This window comes from Giraffa tippelskirchi, chromosome 3 (genome assembly GCF_054371585.1).
Source record: "Giraffa tippelskirchi isolate mGirTip1 chromosome 3, T2T-mGirTip1v1.2.pri, whole genome shotgun sequence".
In the NCBI taxonomy this organism is placed as follows: Eukaryota; Metazoa; Chordata; class Mammalia; order Artiodactyla; family Giraffidae; genus Giraffa; species Giraffa tippelskirchi.
Genome location: NC_137277.1, coordinates 54394172 through 54408468, shown reverse-complemented (window position 1 = coordinate 54408468; position 14297 = coordinate 54394172). Strand labels below are relative to the sequence as shown.

At 55.7% G+C, this 14297-nt stretch overlaps 1 protein-coding gene across 15 annotated transcripts in view; it reads left to right on the top strand.

The window, feature by feature from the left end:
• The window catches only part of MSI2 (musashi RNA binding protein 2), a 403404-nt gene that overhangs the window by 326105 nt on the left and 63002 nt on the right, over nucleotides 1-14297 (top strand). The gene's annotated exons all lie outside the window — the stretch shown is intronic.

Genomic DNA, 14297 nt, shown 5'->3' with positions numbered 1-14297 from the left:
TATACGTGAATAAGCAGGGCTGTGTTTAATAAAGCTTTGTTTAGGGACACTAAAATTGAAATCTCGTAATTTTCACATCACAAATTTTTATTGATTAAGTGATTGACATTTAAAAATGTAAAAACTGGGGGTTTCCTTGGTGGTCCAGTGGTTAAGACTTTGCCTTCCAATGCAGGGGGTGTGGGTTCAATCCCTGGTCCGAGAACTAAGATTCCACATGCCTCCAAAAATACAAAACATAAAACAGAAGCAATATTGTAACAAATTCAATAAAGACTTTAAAAATGGTTCACATAAAAAGAAAAATCTTAAAAGAAAAATGTAAAAACCATTCCTAACTCTGGGGCTCTACAAAAGTGGCTGGGGGACTCAGATTTGATCTGCAGGTTTTAATTTGCCAATACCTGGTTTTGGTATGCATCTGCAGTTTAGCTTGGTTTTTGAGAGCTCTATCATAGATATGAAGTTTATTGCCCAAATTATCTATCTCTTTGGGCCCTGCTGGGTAATAAACATTCTCCCCTTCTGATCAGCTAGTTTTACCCTCATGATCAGTTGTTTTGGCCTCCTTTTGGTCTTTTAAAGTCCCTTTTCCTAGAGGACACGCTCAACTAGAAGGGGGTTGGATCATTGAAGTTTGGGTAGCCAGACCGACCGCCCAGAGAAATGGCCACCAGAGGGCGCCATACCATGTGCAGCTCATGCATGACAGCTTGGGAGTCTCAAACGCCTTTCTTCCAATTGAGTAGGTGGGTGAGAACCCCCTTCCTTGTTGGCTCCAGAAAAACGGCAGCCCAGCAGGTGTTTAGAGCCATCAGCAGGTCTTGAGAGCCAGAACATTTGGAGCCAGCAGCACCTCCAGCCCCAAGAGAAGAGGGAGGGCGCGTTTGTGTTCACTCACAGCTGTAACTTTGATATTTCCTTTCTTTAGTCAAAACATTCCTTGCTTCTGAAACATGCATCCAGATGCACATTGTATATTGGTCCGATATGTGTTCACCAACTTTAAATTCAATAATAGAGCTTTTAGTGTGGATAAGATCAAAGCAATCTGCTTAGCATGTGGTTGCTACAGGCCTGATTCAATATTTGACTTGCTAATTTTTTCCCAGGGCACTAAAATAATGTTGTTCGTATTGTTCCTAACCATCATATGCATCTGAAATGAAAATACTGTTTCTTTGCATTCTGTGGGTTGGAGGCGTCAGCTCAGGCATTGAAATGGTGCCGGGGGGATGGGTGTGGAGAAATAACCGAGGTCTCCTCACGGGCTCCTACCCCTCCAGCTGATACTTCTTTCTCGGTAGGTCAGTGCTTGCTGTGTTTTTTAAGACTAGAGAGACGGGGCTTAAAAAGAAAGCTGCTTCTAGTGCCCGGAGGCCTTGTCTGTCTAGCCAGGCCAGCTATGGCCGGACTCTACTGAGGGCGGCCTGGGCATGGGGAAGGGGGAAGGGCCGTCCAAGGCCCTGGCAGGCTCCAGTCCTGTGCTGCCAGGACTTCACGGTTTGTCGGGAAGGCCCTATGTCGCCTGGCAAGAGGCCTCACGGTGCTGCTGCAAATGCATATGTGCAGCCCTTCACTGTTGACTGGCTTGGCGATAGGCCCGAGACACAAGTGGAAAGGGCTTCCTTCTCCCCACTGTTCTGTGGGGAGACAGAGGCCCAGGGGATATGCCCCTGGGCCCCCTGGGTAGGGAAGGTGCACAGGCCTTGGGGTATTGGCTGCCAGGCAAGCTATGCAGACGATTATTTGGCTTGGAGGTGGGGAGGTGGATCCCTTGATGACACGGGGGACAATCGGAAGCTAGAGTGTCAGCCCCAGGTAACCTGCAGGCTGGCCTGAAGCCAGAGAGGTTTGCAGCTGTTGTCCCCAGTCTGTCACGTCTGTCCCTTTCTTCTCCACTGAGGTAGGAGCCGACTGTGGCAGATGCAGGTAACGGTGTGCAGAATGTGAGGTTTCTGTTTTCTTTTGAATCTGGGGCTGGTTTTAAGAGAAGGAGCAAGAATGGAAATAGGCAAGAGGAGTGAATCGGGGGCAGAGAGGTCAGGATCACAGAAGCGAATGGAGGCATCACTGTAGGTGCCCAGCGCAGCCCCACCAGGTACAGGCCCGAAGGGGGACCCTAGAGGTGCTGGAGAGGGCAGCATTAGGTCACCTGGCTGAGCTCCAATAACAGGAGCACCTGTGGTCACCTGTGGTGACCACCTGTGGTGACCACCTCGCAGGGTTGATCCCACGAGCAAAAGCCCCAGGTTGGGCTTGATAAACATTAGCTCTTGCTGTGGTCCACAGTGCCGTCAATGAAAGGACTTCTCCAGCAAGCTCCCGGCCTCGGAAGAAGGGTGGAATTTAAAGCACATCGGTAGAGGAGCCCACATACTGAATTGCTTTGGGTTCTGTGATACTGGTGTCTACTTCTAAGACTCAGAGAAAAAGGAAATGAATTTAAACTGTGCTGTGGACAGAATTCAAATGAGAGATCGGAAAGACTCTGAGAGCTCAGAGACTGCCAAGCAGAAACAGGGGTGGCGGTGAGAATGGACGTAGCAGTGTTTTGTAAACTGGACTGTGCTCCAGCACTGTGAAGACAGATCTCCTGGAAGCCTCCCAGTCCCTCTGTGAATTGAGCAGGAACATAGTGGCGGGGGCCTCCTCCACCCCCCAACCCCCTGCAGCTACCGTTGTCTCCTGTTCAGAGGGAGGAGAGCGCTCACCGTGGTGAGTCACACCGACAGGACTCGAATCCAGCTCTTCTGATTCCTAACCCGGGGCTCCTGTGCCTGGCCCTCAGTGGGCCCTGTATAAATAACCATGGAGCGAAGAAAGGATTAGGTGAGGGACCACGTGACAGTAAGGCATATGGTCATTCCCACAGCCATTTCTCATCTGATTTGGTTGTTGAATCTCCTGGGCATTTTTAAAAAAAGATGAGAGTCCTTCTCTATGTCCAGGACAGCCGGCAGCTGATGCAGGGCAAGTGTTTCTACCTGCAGAGGAGCAGAGAGGCCAGGACAGAAGGAACTCTCCCCTGCCCTCCCCCACCCCGAGGAGGTCAGGGTCATGGCAGGAGGATGGGCAGAGCCACGCCTGGTGCCCCCACACGAGACCCCAGGAATAGCCGGTGTTTGGGGATGCCAGAGCCACTGTCTCCTGAGTGCTTGCGTTTTGCATGTCGTTTGATCCTCACCCCCACCTGGTGAAGGTGCTAATTGTTATTGTTTAATTAATTTATTTATTTTAATTGGAGGCTAATTACTTTACAGTGTAGTAGTGGCTTTTGCCATACATTGACATGAGTCAGCCATGGGTGTATGCTTGACTGATAAGCAAGGTGAGGCAGAGAAGGAGTCAGGCAGCTTGCTTGGAGCCACAGCGAGTGGCTGCAGCAGGTTCCGAGTCCGAGTCCGGAACTCCTGTCTGTACCCAGTAGGCCGCTCCTCCCTCATGGCTGGAGGGACCTGAGGGGCATCGTCTGGCTGGGCACCAACCTTCCAGGGCCACTGACCACCCCTCCCAGGCAGCCACACGGCAGCCCAGGAGGTTCCAAGTTCTCCCGCGAGCACGCAGAGGACACGGGCTCACTTGGGGCCAGTTCCTAATTGGGAAGAAGGGCCAAGCCTCTGAGGGGTCCCTGGGGGCCGCAGGCCTCTTCCCCATTACCCCCTGCCCTGTTCCGAGGTGGGTGAGTGAGGGGTGAGGCGGCAGTGGCCCCCACCCCCGAGCTCAGGGCCCGACGCACGAGACCTGGTCCTCCAACCGGACACAGAATGGAGCGCAGACGTGGCTTCTCACGGCCAGCACATGGGGCATGCGTGGGCCACCTGGCGACCATCCGGAGGGACGCCCCCGGCCCTCAGCGCCAGCCCGCGCCAGCCCGCCAGCGCGGTGCTGTAAGGACACTTCCCTCCTGCCTGGGCCTGATTAGTCACCAGTGCAGCCTCCAGGGCTTCCGACAGCTGCAGAGAAGGAGGTGGGGACTGACAGACCACCCTGGGCCCCTCGGGGGCCTGGCTCAGCCACCACCTCAGGAGTCAGGGGCAATGCCAGCCGCAGCAGGTGAGGGCTCAGGGTCCAGCTAGAAACGTGCCCGGCAGGGGTGCTTCAAGCCTTTCCCTGGCTCTGACCCACTGCAGGACATCAGTGCTCACCAGGCAGCTGACACTCATGCGGTCATTGTCCCCCTGCAAAGAGCGGACAGCAGAGCTCACTCAGGAAGGGACTTCCACCGCCCATGGCTGTAAGGGCAGTGCTGGGATTTGAACCTGTGTCCTTCTGGCCCCAGCCCTGGGTTCTTCCCACTCTACAGTGCTGCCACCTTAGACAGACCTCATCACGGAAAAGTCTGGACTGATTTGACTGGTGGATATAAGGGCAAGGTTTTGTTTTATACAGGGATTGCTATAGGATTCCTTTAAGCATCCTTTTCCTTGTTCCTTTAAGGCGATCCGATGTATGAAAATTGCTAAGCAAGCTTGTTAGGAATGCAGAGTATCAGGCCCCGCCCCAGATGTGCCGAAACAGAATCTGCATTTTGACAAATCCGCAGTGATGTGTGTGCACATTAAAGTCTGAGTGCTCCAGGGAGGATCATGGCTAACGAGATGACATGGGGATTTGGGTCCTAAATCGTCCATGCAGTGTCAGGAGGAAGGAACCCGGGAGTGAGCACGGAGCCAGCCAAGTCTGGGGCTCTCAGCACCACACACCCACTGTGTGGTCAGAGACCAGACCGCCCGCGGAAGCTTTCAGTATCCTTGCCTCCCGCCTGACTTGGGTCTCGGGCTGTTGACTGCAGGTGTATGAGGCTCATCCACAGGGTGATGGTCTGGACCCTCCAGTGATGTCAAATGTCCTTGTCCCCAGGTTGGGACCTATTAGGTCATTTAGAAGCACGCAGGACTTCAAAACATGTGGTCCTGAGCCTGAATTCTAGGCCCACCACTGGTTGTCCTGTGGCCTGGTAAGTACCCCACCTGTATGCACCTGTTTCCTCCTCCAAAAGATGGGATGGGTGATGGCCACCGCCCTCGGCATCCTGTAGGAAATGCTGATTCAGCCCCTGACCCTGGGAGGTGTGGCCTGCTCTGTTGCTGGTCGCCTTGAAGGAATCAGCCTTCCTGAAAACCCCCTTAGTAACTACAATTTTCTTCCATTTGGCCTAAACCAGGCACCAATAAATTTTTTGTCAAGGGCCAGATAGTAAATATATTAAGCCCCAGAGGCTCTTCGTCTCTGTCACAATGGATGACATGTAAATAATGGGCACGGCTACGTTGAAGTAAAACCTTATTTACAAAAATTAGTGGCAGCTGGATTTGGCCTCGGACCACAGTTTTCACCTCCTGGCCTCATCTGCTATAGCTCAGAGCAGGTGGTCTGCTTATCTCAATGGGCCCAAGGGAAGCTTCTCAGCCAGGCGGTCACCCAGGTCCACTACTACTGAGGCAGCATTTTACTAGTCAGGGCGGGGGCCAGCAAGTAGATGCCAGGGTTTGGGGCCGCAGCCTATGGGAAGTAGCAGTGCCTTCATTCTTCGGGGGCTCCGTGCACTGAGCAGGTGTGGATTGTAGCGTGGGGTGCTGTCCACCCAGGAGGCCTCCCCGGTGGTGGTGCCATGAGCCCCTCACTGCTGACGCCCCACAGTGCGGTCACTGCCTGCTCCTGATGGTGACCTCAGGCAGACTGCTTGGCTCTGTAAGACAGGCAGTGTGGCCCCTACCATGGGGACTGCCAGAACTAGGACTTGCGGAGGGTTTTACCAGGCCGCACATAGCACGTTCTGTCGTCGTGAGAGGTCTTCTTAACTGTTGTTGCGGTCGTCATCACTGTCGTTATTCTTAGAATCATTGTATTGAACGAAGATGTAATCATAAGGTAAGGCGGTCCTGGCCAGATGACAGGGCAGTGAGAGGCAGGTGTGCAGACCTGGACAGGTCCGGGACCCAAGTCTCCAGGGCAGCAGGGGGGGAGGTGGGTACTCTTGATGCTCCGACTGGCGGGGGTTCCTGCAGGAGAGGAGGCAGGCACACAGTCTGCAGAGCAGAAGGGTCCCCCCCAGATGGGGTTTTCTAGGTCCCAGGGAAGCTGACTCAGACGTTTCCACTGACTCATCCTTTGGGAGGTTACAAAAACGCCACTTCTAAGGTCAGAGCCTGGTGTGATCTCAGACCTGCCTCCTCCCATTGGGGCACACTTGGGGGTTAACCCCCAGAACATGGGCTTCTGAGTGGGAGGGGCTGGAGGGCCAGAGAGCAGGGGAGTCCTGGGTTGGCCCCTCGGACCTGGGGCTGCAGTTCTGGGTCAGGTGATCCACGGGGGCCCGAGGCCGGGGTGGGCGCTGACCCCAGCAGGGTACCGTGGAGACCCAGCCTGGTCCCCTCCCTCCAGCTGCCCCAACTCAGCCTGAGGACTGAGCTCCACTGGGAGCCAGCCCCAACATGAGGGGGAGGGCGGGGAGGGGTGGGTGGAATTAACTGGGCTTCTGTGTTCACTATCCTATTTGTAGCATCGTCCTTACTCGTAAGCTAATTTTAGCTATCCATTCTGCTTCTGTTACCATTTATAAAATGAGAATGTCAAATGCAATATTAAACAAGCAGGATGAAGGCAAAAAAAAAAAACAGGAAATGCCAGAGAGGCACTTAATAAATGAATCTTGTGTTTACGCTGGCGAGGGAGAGGTCCCCCCGCCCCCATCCCCCGGCCCATCACACAGGCGCGCACACCCATCCTCACACGCTGTCTGTGTACCAGCTCTGTTCACGCAAGCGGAGGGCACTCTGTGTCAGGGAGGTGGGGAGGCGGGGAGGGCCGTGGTGGTTGGGTGGGAAATGTTCGTTGCTGTTTAGGCAGAAGTAATTTTTCCTGCAGGGAGGTGGCGGCCCGTTGCCTGCGTTCTGGCTCCTTTGCCCTTGATCTGTCCTCTGGGGAGGGCATTGAAAGGGGGCTGGGGAGCGCAGAGCAGCTTCTCGTGTCTCGGTGCCCAGGGCCTCCAGGCTTATCCGTGCGCGCTGGCCCTGCCTTCCCGCGCACCCCACCCTTGGGTGCAGGGGAGGGCCCGCAGCCTCCAGAGGAGGCCGCTCCCGTCCTTGGACTGCGCTCACCTGCTCTGCTCGGCTTCACAGGGACGGTGAGCCGATGCTCAAGCCTCGCTTTTCTTTTCTTCTCTTTTGAATTGAGGAATGAAGCTGGACCCAGCCTGGGTCTCTGGCAGAGCCCCCTCCACCAACGAGGATAAACACCCAGCTTGTGGCAGAATTGGGGCACCTGCTGGAGGCTGAGGTGTCTTTTCACTTTGAAATGCCCTTGCAGGTTCCCAGAAACGCAAAAAACAGCTGCTGCTGCCACCATCAGCTTTTTCCCCAAACAGTGCCACCTGGGAGGCTGCCTTGACCCACCTTGCTGATGAGCGGGAGGGCGGGCCTACCTGGCCAGCAGGTCAGGGAGGTTAGGGAGGAGGTCGGCAGTGACCAGCCTAGAACTCCCAGCCGGGGGTGCAGGCAAGGGGGCGGGCAATCACTTTCTCCTTCCCTCTCTGCTCGGCAGGCTTTGGGATTTTCATTTTAAGCACAGATGTGAACTGGCTTTGTCACCTTGAAGGGCTCACACCTAGGCTCCGTGTGGAGGACTGTCAAGTGTGAGCCAGCGCCAGCTCCTGCAGGATTAGCCGGTTTAATTTCTCAGCTCCCTGCAGCCCTGTGGCGTAGGCACTGTTCCTCTGCTCCACAGACGAGAAAATCGAGGCACAGAGAGGTCAGACAGCTGGTCCCAGCTCAGAGCCAGCTGTGGGGCAGTGACAAAGCCAGAAACCTTAGGCTCTAGGCTAGACCTCTGGACGAGGCCGCCCACCCCTTATCTAAGATCTGGGCGGGGCGGGAGGCTCTGGTGGACACTGGGGCAGAGTTAGAGACCAGTTCCTCTCCACTCCGTGGCCAGACGCTGAGCCCCTGCGAGGGAGAGCAGCCTCCTGAATTCATCTGTATCCACACCCAGCCCTGCCTGCTTAGTACAGGGTGCTGATTGCACTGGTTTATGACCACCTTCACTTTGCCGTCGCTGATTTTAATAAAGCACTGAGCAGAGGAAACAGTGAGTGAAATTAGTTCTGAAGTGCTGAGGGAATTAATTCTAGGACCAGGATCGGAGGTGGCCTTGGCGAAGGAATAACTTCTGAATGGGCCTCGAGGGCTAGATAGAGGGAGGTAGGGAGGGGCTGGCCAGAGGCCTGGAGGTGGGGACAAGGGTTTTGAATCGGGGGACCCAGGATTGAATCCTGGCTGTGTCATTACGTGGCTTTGTGATGTTGCACAGATCCTTCCTCGAAGCCTGTTTCCTTTTCTGCTGTAACCATGGAGTTGTCATTGTTCAGGTGCTAGTCACATCTGACTCTTTGTGACCCCAGGAACTGCAGCACGCCAGGCTTCCCCGTCCTTCACCGTCTCCCGGAGTTTGCTCAAGCTCATGTCCATTGAGTCAGTGATACTAGCCAACCATCTCATCCTCTGTCGTCTCCTTCTCCTCTTGCCTTCAATCTTTCCCAGCATCAGAGTCTTTTCTAATGAGTCAGGGCTCTTTGCATCAGGTGGCCAAAGCATTGGAGCTTCAGCATCAGTCCTTCCAATGAATATTCAGGGTTGATTTTCCTTTAGGATGGACTGGTTACCATGGGGTGAGTCAGGCCAACTCATAGAGGTAATGGGGAGTGGATTCATGATTAGTTGAGGACAATGGGCGTTCACAGAGGACATCTGTGTGCCAGGCACTGTTTTATGTGTGTTACATGTATGTATGATATATGTTTACACAAGCGCACGCACACACACAAGGATGTTGTGACCATGCCTCGAATATGGGGAGTGCTCAGAAAACTAAATGTTGCTTCCTCCCTAGTCAAAATTCTGCATCCTGCGGGACTCTCCGTGCTTCTTGAGTGGCTCTGGGCCACTTAGAGCAAGCACGTGTCCTTTGAAGGTAGATGCTTCTGCTGGCCACCTTCACCCCCCAGGCTGGCATTTCTATTTCAATTTGAACAGTAACACCCGCCTCCTTAAACTCCATCGGGGGGGTCACCTATCGGTGAGGACCCCCTTCACCTTGGAACGGGACAAGTCATCTGTACAAGTGGATCCTCTGGTGCCTGGCTGCATGCTGGTCCCCGTCTGCAAGGGCAGTGCCTGGTGGAGATGTCAGGGCAGGGAGAAGGGCGGTGAGTGCACGCAGACCTCCCTTCCACTCACCCTGGCCAGTCGCCCAGCCGAGAGTCCTCCTGCATTTGCGGAGGGCAGAAGAGCTGGCTCTGGTGAGGTGGGGTGCAACAGGATGCCTAGATGCCCCTCCCCGCTGGAGTCAGGGCCTGAGTCTCCCCAGGACAGCTACCGGGGTTCCCAGGGTGTGTGTCTCCAGCCAGGCCCTCAGCCGGCCACTGTCCTGAAACGGTGAGCGATGGCTGAACAGGTCCCACGTCTTCATCTGCCGCGACCACACCTTCTCCAGCACATTCCGTGCTCTTGAGGCTGGCTCCGGACACCGGGCCCAAGGCGGGATGGGGGACTCAGCTCCTCTCCAAGGAGCTCACCTGGGCTTTGTCTTGCTCTGCAGGTTCCCCAAGGCCAGAGCCCTACAAGGGGCCCTCCCTCCTGGTGTGTCTAGAAAAGCTTGTGACTGGCAGAGAGGGCGTGAGAGAACAGTGGGCAGGGGGAGAAAACTGTGTCAGGGATGCCACAGTGGGGGCCTTGTGTGGTTTCGGGGGGCAGCTCACCTCTCCTGCCTCACTGGAGACATGGGGGGGCTGCTTGCTCGAGGTGGGACCCCAGAATCCTTACACCTGAGTGTCTTTGGCCCTTCCACTCAGAGCGGAAGGCGGTGTCAGCGTGAGGCTTCAGAAGCGCAGGGCCGGCCCGGAGCCCGCCGGAACCTGGCTGGGGAAGGGGTGCGGCTTCTTGCCGGTGGTCAGGCATCTTTTTCGGGGAGCTCCGCAGAAGGATGGCGCCTGCAGCAGAAGCCACCAGCTGTTCCCCCGGGTGCTCAGCCGCCCCGAGAGGCCCTCCCCGCTGCAGTGGCCCTCCCACCAGCCTGATGGTCCAGGTTGATCTCTGTGTAGCCATGGACCTTCATCCTTTGAAGTTGGCCCCTTTGTCCCTGGAGGAGTAAGACCCTGCTTATGTGACCGGTGTCGGGGAGGAAGTGGACCTACAGACACTGGCCCCTTCAGGCCGCACAGAGCTCCCTTATGCTGCGTGGTGAGCCAAGGCCGCGGGCACAGGGCTGGGTTTCTCCAGGCTGAGGCCTGGCCCGGCTTCGCTCCTGCCCCAGGGCACGTGCTCACTGGAGCCGTTTGTGTAGAGACCGCGGGAGGACAAAAGCCTTTTCACATCTCAGACCTTGGCGTCCTCCTCGGGCTGCCGGTCTCTTCCAGAAGGTGCCCTGCGGGAGCTGGCCTCAACACAGGCTGCGGGCCAGTGGGGCACGGGCAGCTGTTGAGAATGGCTGCAGGAAAGCCGTCCCTGCTGCAGTCCCAGCGCCATCTCCAAAGTCGGTGCCAAGTCACCCCCCGCCCGTCCCCCGGGAGAGGGTGGCACAGGGCCTACTGCCCTGGTTGAGCCAGGACACCAGGCAGGCCTGGGTTCAAGCCCAGTCTCACCACTCATGGTTCTGCAGCCGCCGGCACTGTGTGTGACGTCCTAGGCCTCAGCTTCCTATTGTACAGCGTCCGCATGGCAGTACTGGGATCGTTGGGTCCACTGGCAGAACAGGAACATGGAAGGCAGTTGGACACAAATACTTCATAGATGGTAAATGTCCTGAAGTTGCTAACCACACTGTGCTCACGTAAGAAAATATCTTTATGTTCAGGAGATGCAAAGTGTAATGTATGCAGCTTACTCTCAGATAGTCCAGGAAAAAATACATGATGAGCGACAAAGAGTGTGCAAATGATAAAGCAGAAGGCATGAAGCAATCACAGGGTGTGAAAGGGTGTGAAAGTGCAAGTCACCCAGTTGTGTCCGGCTCTTTGCGACCCCATGGACTATTCTCCAGGCCAGAATACTGGAGTGGGTAGCCGTTCCCTTCTCCAGGGCATCTTCCCGACACAGGAATCAAACCAGGGTCTCCTGCATTGCAGGCAGATTCTTGACCAACTGAGCTATCGGTAAAGGGTGTGCAGTGTCATTTGCGCTGTCCTTTTGAAATTGTTTCTAAGTAGAGAGTTAGAAACAGTAGACCTCCTCACTGAGTTGCTTTGAATCCGACGGGCAGAGGCAGACACACACCACACAACGAGCAGCCCACGCAGAGGGTTGGAGACCACGCATCAGGCTCACAGCGTGCTCTGATTCACCGTCTGGACGGTCGGCCGCCGCCCTGGCTGTCCTGTCTTTGAAGATGGGCTTCCTTCGGAGCCCATCACCACAGGGCTTCAGAGAAGCCACACCCTCTCCTGCAAGGCCAGTTGACCAAGCAAAGCAGCGTATTTGGAATTTTAAAGCAAATTCTTGAAGTTTTGGGGGTTGGCACATCGTTGGCGTCTGGCTCCTGGTGTGGGGTTACTTTGTCGCATTGCCAGCTGTGAAAGTTGAAACGGGAGACCTCATCTTCCTGGCGTGAGCAGTTGGTTACAGGTGGCCTCTGAGGCTTCCTGCAAGCACAGACCCACCTGGAATCCCCTGCACCACCCCCTGCCACGCCCCCCAGCGCCGTTCTCTAGTCACCAGCTGAAGCAGTAGCAGTGCCAGTGATGGTGAGAAGCTGCAGAGGTGGGGGTCTGAGCTGTTGATTTGGGGAAACCTGAGACCCAAGCCTCAAAGGTGTTCCTTCCTCAGACGTTGCCCCCCTCCCCAGGCCTGCCCAACAGCGAGCACTTTGGGTGGGTGGTGGGAGCATTTACCATCAACGAGGGGCTCTTACCTAGAGGGGAGGCCCTGAAGGAGCTGGAGATCTGATCCCCAGGAGAACTACTCCCATTGCTTCTGTTTACCTGGAGAGCCAGACGGGCATCTCCAGGGCTGCCCTGGGAGGGGAACTTTTGTGCCCTGCCTTGTGCCCTGTGGTGAAGGCAGCCCTTGGTGCCCACTGCCCCCAGCCAGCCAGTCGCCACGGGTCCCACCATCCTGTGTGCTCACTGCTTCCACTGATCTCACGGGCAGTTAGTCTCCAAAGATGGCCCCTGCGACCCAGGCCTCCCAGCCTCCATGCCCTTGCGTGTTCCCTTCCCACACTGGATCCAGGCTGGCCCACTGTACCCAGTAGCAGGTGATGGAAGTAGCCGTGACACCTAAGGCGGAATTGTGGGAAGCTGGGGAGCTTCTGCCATGGTCCCTTGGGATGCTCATGTTTTGGGGACACTCTCTCTTGGGCCTCTGCCCCCATGCTGGGAGAAGCCTGGATGCCTCAGAAAAGCCACGATGAACGGTGCCAGCTAAAGCAGTGTCCAGTGCCTGCCATGCGGGGGAGAAAGGCCTCTTGGCCCTTCCCCAAGGCAGGCTTCCTCTGGCTGCTGCCCCAGCCACCGTCTGACCACAACTACACGAGTGACAGCAAGCGATAGCCCCGCTGGGCCCAGTTCGCCCTCAGAAGCCCAGGAAGGATGATAAAGTAGTGCTCGGAGCCACCAAGTGTGGGGGGAGTTCATCACATAGCAGTTGAAAACTGGGACAGTGTGAGGCAAGGTGACCGCATGCATGGAGCTGCGGAGATGGGCAGGGTTCCCCCGTTTGGGTTCTGACTTCAGTGCTCATACCAAGGTCTCTGGCCTGCCCAGGACCCCGTGGGAAAATAGAGGGGATGGGCTGACTCAAATGTGGGCCAATTCAAGAAGCTACGGAGGCTGACAGGCCCAGAAGTGACAAGGTTGAGCAATGGGTGTTGGCCTGCGTTGGGAGAACAGTGCAATCAGGACCTGCTCCTTTCATAGACTGACAGACAGTGGCCATGACGCTGCTTTATGCGCCTTATGTGTCTCTGCACCCCTTCCGCCTGGCGCTCACCAGGCACGTCGCATCCCTCGCACTGTGGCATTAAGTCGTTTCATCTCCTTGACCCTAAGGAGCATGCAGGTCAGTCCCTGCTCTCAGAAGAACCAGGAAGTAGAGGCCGACCCTGATCCCTGCCCTGAACACTCGCAGTCTGGTGGGAGACACAAGGCTTCTGCCAGTCTGGTGGGCGAAGGCCAGAGTTGCATCCTCAGCAAGGCCCTGGCCCACTGCAAGGACACAGGATCCAAGCAGACAGATCTATGCCCCTTTCCCCTTCTGTGTGCTTCCTCCATCCCAGATCATCAGAGGAGGTGGGGTGGGGGCCAGGCCCCCTGGTCCTACGGAACCTTTCTAGAAGCTTTCAGTGCCAGCTGAGCCGGCCCAGACCCCCTGGTGTGATGGCTGCCTGTCCTGTCACTCAGGTCCCTGGGATGTGCGGGGTCCCCCTAGACAGAGCGTATACCGCAGCCCCTGGCCCCCAGGAGCCCTCACCGTTGACACGGCGTGCGGCAGGGGGTTGACAGAACGCACACAGCCAGTGCTGCCCGAGACGGCAGCAGCTGAGACAGAGCAGAACTCAGCGGAGCCGCCAGCCCCGTTCAGCGAGAGGAAGAGTAGGTGGGTTTGTTGAACATACTCCCATTACAGTCAGTTAACCTTTATGTTTCCCAAATGAAAATTGTATAAACCTGGAATTTTCGTTGATCAGGTTGCCTGGAAACAGGCAGCAGGTTTTCATAAGACAATGCAGTAGATTGTCACCGATAGGACTATTAGGAAGTGAGCCGCTTAGCGTGTTATTCCAGAGCCCACTGTTGGCGTCAGGTAATTGTCTGCCTCTGCACAGCACACCTATCTCCCAGGCCTGGGCAGGCGCTTGCAGATGCGGCTTCTCAGCCTGCTTCTGAGGCCCAGGGCTGAGATCTGGACTCCAGGAGCACAGCGTCAGCCCTGGGCTTCAGAGAGGCATCTGCAAGACCCAATTCTTGTGAATTTATTTCTTACGAATCACCCCACCCCACTTGCAAGAGTAATGCTCAAAGCAAAAAAACTGGGAGAATAAGCTATAATGGGAGTGTGTCCAAGGGAGGGACTTCCCTGGTGGTCCAGTGGTGAAGAATTCGCCCTCTGGTTCAGGGATGTGGGTTCAATTCTTGGTCGGGGAGCTAAGATTCCACGCGCTGTGAGACAACTAAACCCCACACACCACGATGAAAGATCCTGTGTGCCGCCACTGAGACCCAATGCCGCCAATAAATTAATAATTTCTTTTTTAAAGAATGCACAGTGGGAATAAAGAACAAAGTCGCTCAAGATGGATTTGGT